Source organism: Microcebus murinus, chromosome 14 (assembly GCF_040939455.1).
Source record: "Microcebus murinus isolate Inina chromosome 14, M.murinus_Inina_mat1.0, whole genome shotgun sequence".
NCBI classification, from domain to species: Eukaryota; Metazoa; Chordata; class Mammalia; order Primates; family Cheirogaleidae; genus Microcebus; species Microcebus murinus.
The window spans coordinates 73,215,204-73,223,008 of record NC_134117.1 but is presented as its reverse complement, the minus strand read 5'-3'; the positions used below and the strand labels follow the sequence as shown (position 1 = coordinate 73,223,008).

Here is a 7,805-nt window from a genome sequence, read left to right as displayed (position 1 = left end):
AGGGCTCATGGGAGGAAAGGGTCTTTACAGAGGCAACTGGCATTTTCAAGTCTTAGGAGACTTGAGTCTTAGGAGAGTTGTTGGATCTGGACAGGGGGAGATAAGGGAGGAGTGGACAAATGTGTGGAAGGAGAGAGGTCAGAAGGTTAAGGCAGAAGAGGGAGAGCAGGATTTGGGGAGGCAAGTAGGGGAGGACTTACTAGGAACACGAGTTTAGTTCATTGCTGCTTAAATTTGCCAAATTGCTCATTAGCTTTGACCAAAGAATCTTTAGGGAAGCAATTTTTTTTCTTTTTTCTTTTTTTTTGTTTTTGAGACAGAGTCTCACTCTGTTGCCAGGGCTAGAGTGCCGTGGTGTTAGCCTAGCTCACAGCAACCTCAAACTCCTGGGCTCAAGCAATCCTCCTGCCTCAGCCTCCTGAGTAGCTGGGACTACAGGCACTCACCGCCAAGCCCAGCTAATTTTTTCTATTTTTAGTAGTGACGGGATCTTGCTCTTGCTCAGGCTGGTCTTAAACTCCTGAGCTCAAGCGGTTCTCCTGCCCTGGCTTCCCAGAGTGCTAGGATTACAGGCGTGAGCCACGGCGCCTGGCTGGGAACTACTTATTTTATAAACCTCATTATATCACCCAAGATCTGACACAGAATTTGAATCACACATTATCTTCTCTCCAAATTAAAACTGCACACATTCAGTATTTGATTTAACTATTTTTAAAAATGATATAAAGCTAACAATTGAAGCCCATTGTTGGGGAAACCTCAGTTACTTTAAAAACAAGTCTAATGGAGGAATCAAATAGTCTAAAATATGCGACAACTACTCCTAACCTTGCTGCTTCCATTTCATGCCAGGTCCAGCACGGAAGACCCCCCTCCCAGCTTCCTCTCCACTGTTCCCCGAGTGGGGGAGCGCGGGGCGCACGTGTCTGCACGCGGGGCTGCTCTAGACGGCCAGCCAGAGGCGGGATAAAGGGAGGAATCACGCCTGAGAGAGAAAGGAAACCCAGCAGGAGGAGGGCAAAGAGGAGAAAATGCCTGGCGTGGACGGGAGTGGCTCTACCACGTGTTGCCCCACGTTAGGAGGTGAGGCGGTTTTTAATTCGAGTAGTAGGTGTAAGGCTGGTGATGCCCCCCCACCCCCAGATCAAAAAGAAAAGGCTCACGCCATGGACAAACTGCCAGGCCCTGCAGAGAACAACCACACCCAGATGTCCACACCTAAGAACGTTTTGGCTCCTGGGTTCCGCAAATACCGCCAGCCCCTCCTATTTCTCAATGACCACCAAAGGTCGCCCCAGCTCTTCCGGCCAAAAGTCCCTAGCCCGGCCCAAATGGCCTCACCCCCTTCAAACGGGTGCGACGTCTGCGGGCCCCTCTCTTGGGACCCCAGAACCTCGTCCAGGAGTGCATAATACAGCCACGAGGTTTGGTCCCACTCTTTCTCTCTCTGTTTTTCCCCTGAAAAGCCTTACAGTAGGGACCGGGGCTTATCTCCGTGGAGGGCTTGCAGCCATCGGCGAAGGGCCTTGGGGACGTTCCTGGAACCGTCGGTTGAGTGGAGGGTAAAGGGAAAGGGCTTCTCTTTCCTCCCCTACTCGCTGAAATCGTACAATGTCCGACCTCGAAGACATTTTCCTGCATGTCCCCTCAACTCCGTCATTTAACATGTGAGGAAACCCAGGTCCGAAGAAAAGGAGAGACCAGCCCACAGGTCACTGGCGACCCGGCGCTCCCGAGGAGACTCGGACACCAGGCTCGGACACCCCTGGGGACCTGGCGGCCCTAATTCAGCGCGCACGCGGGCGCTCACAGCCCCTCGGGCTCTGGGGACGCCGCAGGCCGGCGCTGCCGCCTCGCCCGGTTCCGCGACAGGGTGCCCACAAAGCCAGTCTGCGGCCGGGCTCTCCCGCGGGCGCTGGCTCAGGCAGAAGCCTCGGTCGGCATGCTGCGGCCTCCACAGGTCGTTTTGGGGGATGCACACACACATATTTTTTTATCAGATTAAGTGGTTAAACGAACGTGCCAGGCTCTGGGCGTCCTGCGCCGGGCACCGGGTGCGCCCGGGGTGGGCGGGACCTGGCAGGAGTGGGCGGGGCGCGCGGCCGCCACATTTCCTCGCGCGCGCCGGAAGTGGCCGTTCTCGGCGCGGCTGCGCGCCGGGAGGCTAGGCGGCTGAGGCGGCTGAGGCGGCGGCTGACCCAGGAGCGGCGCCGGCCGGGTGTACTGGCGGCGGGGAGCAGGCGGCAGTGCGGCGGCCGCGGTGCGATAGCGGGCAAGCTCGGTGAGTACCCGGCCCCGCTCGTCCGCAGCTACCCCAGGCTCGGGCCCTGGGGGTGCGGGGGCCGTCGGGGTCGGGTAGCCTCACGGACGAACCCCTCCGGAGCTCTGTCCCCCGAGGGTCGCCCCCGGATGAGCGCTTCTGGGGCCCTGTCCCCATGGAGCCGCCTCACGGACGAGCCCTGGAGTCCGCCCTGGTTTTAGGGAAAAGCCGCGTTTTTTTCTGAGAAAAGTGCTGCCAGAGACCGTTGGTTCGTGTGTCAGTGTTTTTGTTTTGTTTTGTTTAACCAACTCACCACATCTCCCCTCCTCTCAGAGGGTAAACTTTTTAGTCAGTCTTTATTGCTTGAAAATGGTTTTCTCTGACAGCCTGTCTTTATCTGACAGACACCAGAACGGACGCCTTTATTTAAAAGATGCCCGTTTGTGGAGGAATCTGGGGCCGAGGAGACTAGGGAGCCTCTGGCAGCTGTCAGAGAATTCATCTTGAAAATTACTTTATTCCTGAACAAGTGACTGAGCAGTAATTTATAAAACACGATAGTGACACTTCTGTTTGTGATGATGGTATTGACGGAATGACAATTTGACTATAATCTGAAGCTTCTTAAGCCCCTGACTTGTTAAACTTAGAGGCCTTTTCTCGCTTGCTTTTAAAATATAGATGAGATGTGAAATTTCACCATCATTCAAGGTTCACAGGAGCTGGGCCTTCATTTCTGGTGGAATTAATGCTTTTAATGTTGTATTAAAATAGTAGCTTTGATCTTGGAAGTGAGAAACCAAGTATTTTATGACTGTGAATGTTAACATTCATCTTGTATCGTTATTCTGCAGCCATTTGTTTACAACTGTCATGTGACTAAAAAAATCAGAAAGGATGATGGATTTCCAATATGTATGGCTCAGAGAATTATGACCTAAATAGGCACAGTTTTAGTTCCAGTTTGGAAATTACATTTTTCTCTTTCTTTTTTATTGATGTATAAAATACATATGAAGTCAACAAGTATGTAAATCTTAATTGTACAGCTCAATTTTTTACATATTACTTTGTATGACCACCAGATAGATCAAATTATAACTGTGGAGCATTTTCATTATCCCAAGAGTTTCCCTCTGCTTCTTCCAAGTCAGTTATATCCCTGCTATCCAATCTGTATTCTGATTTCTCTCATCAGCTTTTAGTTTTGTCTATTTTGAGCTTCATATTAGTGGAATCATACAGTATGCCCAGCATATTGCTTGTGGGATTCACCCATATTTCATGGTATGGTATAATTTATGCATATCATGGTATGGTATCAGTAGTTCTTTTTAATACTGTGTAATATTCCACTGTATGATCTGTGACTATTCTGTTGATGAACATTTGTGTTCCCATTTTTTGTATATGATGTATTTTGAATATTCAAAATGCTGTGAACATTCTTTTTTTTATTTTTTATTTTTTTTATTTTTTTTGACTGCAATCATCTGGCCTGTGAACATTCTTGTAAATGTCTTGATGAGCCTCTATGCATTTCTGTCAGCTGTAGAATGACTGAGTCATAAGGTAGGCAGAAAATTACATTTTAACTAATGTGGAGTCTTTTTTCTAATATAATAGATTTTGTTATTTTAAGTAACATGGCATTAAAGGTTGGTAAAAAGCATAACTATTATGAGTTCAAGACTGAAGTGATTCATTCATTACCACATTATTTACCCCTTGGATTGCACATCAAGGACAGTCTTCTGTGAGACTGTTGTTACTTGTTTAACTGTTAGACAAGTCTGTTAGGGCTGGTGATGACCTGACTCTGAAGTTTGGTGTAACACTTACATAAGCACTATGTTGCTCAAGTTAGTGGTTGTTAGGGGAAATGAAATACCAAAAGGATATGACTAAAAATGAAATGAAGAATCATGGGATTCCAAGTCAAAGAACTTACATTGTTATTGTCATGCTACATAAGCACTAGGTATAAATGTAAAATTGAGTTATAGGGTTAGTTACAAATGTGAATTTACTGCAGGAATATAGTGATTTCCACATGGACTGAAATACTAGTAGATTTATACTCTGAACAGACAACAAAAATCACTAAACATTTCTGAGAAATCAGTAGCATGTAAGAGAAGCCAATATTGAACAAAACAAGAACTAGGCCCTGAAGCAATGGAGTTCATATAAGAGACAGAAGAAAACTTTAAAATAAATATTAGTATCCTCATATTTGGTAGGGTCTCATGCTTTTTGAACACATATAGGCTGCCTCGAAGAAAGCAATCAGTTCTTGAATATTGAAACATGGGAAGTAGGATAGAATTACCATGATGTGGAAAATATATCTAGAAGAGCCAATGTACGTGTTATAGGAGTTCCAGGAGGGAATAGAAATTGAAAGAGAAGAAATAACCACAGAGAAAACAGAGATCCTGAGGGTAGAAATATCAAGGCAAAGTCTTAGGCAGCCTAAGCCAGACAAAAATAAGTATCAGGGGACAAAGTACTGGCAATATAGATCAACCCTTCCCTCTCTGGTCTTTGTTACTTCATCCATGCAATGGGGATGATCAGGAAGTATGCCTTTGCAGAGAGCTATGGGAAGATATGTTAGATGTGCTGACTGCTCCTGTTTCCCACTCTCCTCCCCTACCAACTGACAGATGCCAGATTCCCCATTTCCACCTCACAGTAGAATGAAAACAATTAAAACATTGTATCAAAGAACAAGGAGGCCGGGTGTGGTGGCTCAAGCCTGTAATCCTAACACTCTGGGAGGCCGAGGCAGGAGGATTGCTCGAGGTCAGGAGTTCGAGACCAGCCTGAGCAAGAGCAAGACCTGGTCTCTACTAAAAATAGAAAGAAATTAATCGGCCAGTTACAAATATATATACAAAATGAGCCGGGCATGGTGGCGCATGCCTGTAGTCCCAGCTACTCAGGAGGCTGAGGCAGGAGGATTGCTTGAGCCCAGGAGTTTGAGGTTGCTGTGAGCTAGGCTAACACCACAGCACTCTAGCCTGGGCAACAGAGTGAAACTCTGTCTCAAAAAAGAAAAAAAAGAACAAGGATATTTCCTTGAGCAGAATTATGTGAGTTTTTGAATGGAATAGATATACTGAGAGTCTTAAAAGAATGTTGATAGAGATACACCTAGATGAATTCTGGTGAAACATCAACTTCATGGATAAATACACAATTCATAAACTTCTAAAAATATATGGTTACCTGTAAAGAAATGGAAATCAGACTAGCAAATAGATTTCCAATTTGGAATATGAATGTTAGACGACAGAACAGTGTTTAAAAAGTGTTTGTGGGACATATTTTGAACTCAGAATCTTACATGTAGTCAAACTATCATTCAGATTGGGGGCAAACTAAAGCCATTTTCACCCATACCCACTAGGAATACCTAGGATGTGCTATATCAAAATGAAAAATTAATCTAAGAAAAATAGATGTAGAATTCAAGAAATAGTGATCAAAGAAAACAATAAAATTTATTTCTTAACCCGTCATTGATAACCATAGTTAAGAAATTTAATGCAGTGTTAAGAAAGGATTCATAAACCAGAGTAGGCATAATTTTAAAATCTATAATAATCTGGAGCAAAAATTTAATGTGATTTTAAACTTGATTGGGAAGGTGGGAAGTAGGTAAAGTCATATTGGGCACTTATCAAGGGAGAAGTTATAGATACTAACCAATTACATGTTACAGTGAATAAGGAAATTTAGACAGTTGCACTTCTAGGAACTTATCCTACAGATGAAATAACATGTTCTAAGTTATTTTTACTAAGGCAGTTCAGTATATGGTGGCATTAGCTTTGGAAAGATACACAAAAACTGGAGAAGGAAACTGGACTTCTGGGTCCAGTTTCCTTTTTGAGGGAAACTTTTTACTATATGCCCTTATATCTTTTTATCACATGTATTTATTTTGTGAAATTTTAAAGGGATAAAAATTTTTTAGAAGAGTAAAAGAAATTTAGGAGTTTAGAGCAGGGATTGCCAATTCTGGCTGGCTACCTTTCTTAGTATGACCTGTGACCTAACAGTAGCTTTTACATTTTTAAATGCTTGTGGGGATGAGGGGGAGAAAATAACACTTTATGACACATAAAAACTATATGAAGTTCATATTTTAGTGTCCCTCAGAACACAGCTATGCTCTTTCACTTACATATTATTTGTGGCTGCTTTTATGCCACAAAGGCAATGTTGATTGGTTGTGACATTTACTATCTGACCTAAAATGGTTGCTGACCTCTGGTTTAGAGGCTAGAAATAGACCTATACATGTATAGGAATTTTTGCTTATGATAAAGGTAACATTTCAAATTAATGACAAGACCATGAATTTCATAATAAATGGTAAGAATTAGCTATTTGAGGAAAAAAATTCTTATATTAGAATTACTTCAGGTAGGGAAGCTAAAATTGAGTAGTCATACAGGAAAAGAATGAAGATTTGACTCTGTTAACAACAACACAAAAGTTTGCTTAATGGAAAATAATACCTAACACTTATTGAGCACTTAATGCTTGACAGGTTTTACTTGATTAATTGTTAAAATTACACCCCAGGGTAGGTTCTGTAATTATTCTCACTTAACAGGTGAGGAAAGTGAAGTTTACGAAGAACTTGTCTGTGATGACGAATTAGGAAATGATAGAGCAGATATTTGAATTTAGGCCATCTGGTTCCCAAGCCTATTATATAGACAAGAAAACAAAATATTTGCAACATACTAGCACCATTTTGTAGGTATTATCCACATTAGCACATAAGGATTTACCTCATTTGTTTTTAAATCTATTGTATAAATGTCTGCAGTTTAACCTTTCCCCTATTGATAGATTTTAAATTGCTTTTATTTTTATTTTGCTGTTACATATAACATTAATAAACATCTCATGCATGTGACTTTATATACTATACTAGTGTGGATATTTCTTTTTTTTTTTTTTCTTTTTTTTTTTTTTTGAGACAGAGTCTCGCTTTGTTGCCCGGGCTAGAGTGAGTGCCGTGGCGTCAGCCTAGCTCACAGCAACCTCAAACTCCTGGGCTCCAGTGATCCTTCTGCCTCAGCCTCCCGGGTAGCTGGGACTACAGGCATGCGCCACCATGCCCGGCTAATTTTTTATATATATATATCAGTTGGCCAATTAATTTGTTTCTATTTATAGTAGAGACGGGGTCTCTCTCAGGCTGGTTTTGAACTCCTGACCTTGAGCAATCCGCCCGCCTCGGCCTCCCAAGAGCTAGGATTACAGGCGTGAGCCACAGCGCCCGGCCTAGTGTGGATATTTCTGAGGTATAGAATCTTAAAAGTAGAATTGTGAATTGCTGTATGAATGGGCATGTGCATTTAAATCAAATTTGCCCTCCAGAAGTTTGTGTGTATGTTTAGTTTATCTTAAAGTAATTGTAACATCTTGGAAGGAACATTGGCTATCCAGGCAAACTACCTCATTTTATAAAGGAAGCTCAGAGAGGTTAAGTATTGTGCCCAAGATTACATAGCTA

At 43.1% G+C, this 7,805-nt stretch overlaps 1 protein-coding gene across 4 annotated transcripts in view; it reads left to right on the top strand.

Moving 5' to 3' along the window:
- Window positions 1-2,116: 2,116 nt before the first annotated feature.
- CSGALNACT2 (chondroitin sulfate N-acetylgalactosaminyltransferase 2) overlaps window positions 2,117-7,805 on the top strand; it is a 45,019-nt gene continuing 39,330 nt past the window's right edge. For 2 of the 4 annotated variants that reach the window (XM_076010255.1, XM_076010258.1), the window contains exon 1: window positions 2,156-2,284. The gene's annotated coding sequence lies outside the window, so the exon portion shown is untranslated. Of the gene's footprint in view, window positions 2,285-7,805 lie in introns of all 4 variants that reach the window. The other 2 variants (XM_076010259.1, XM_076010257.1) reach the window with 2 other exon arrangements.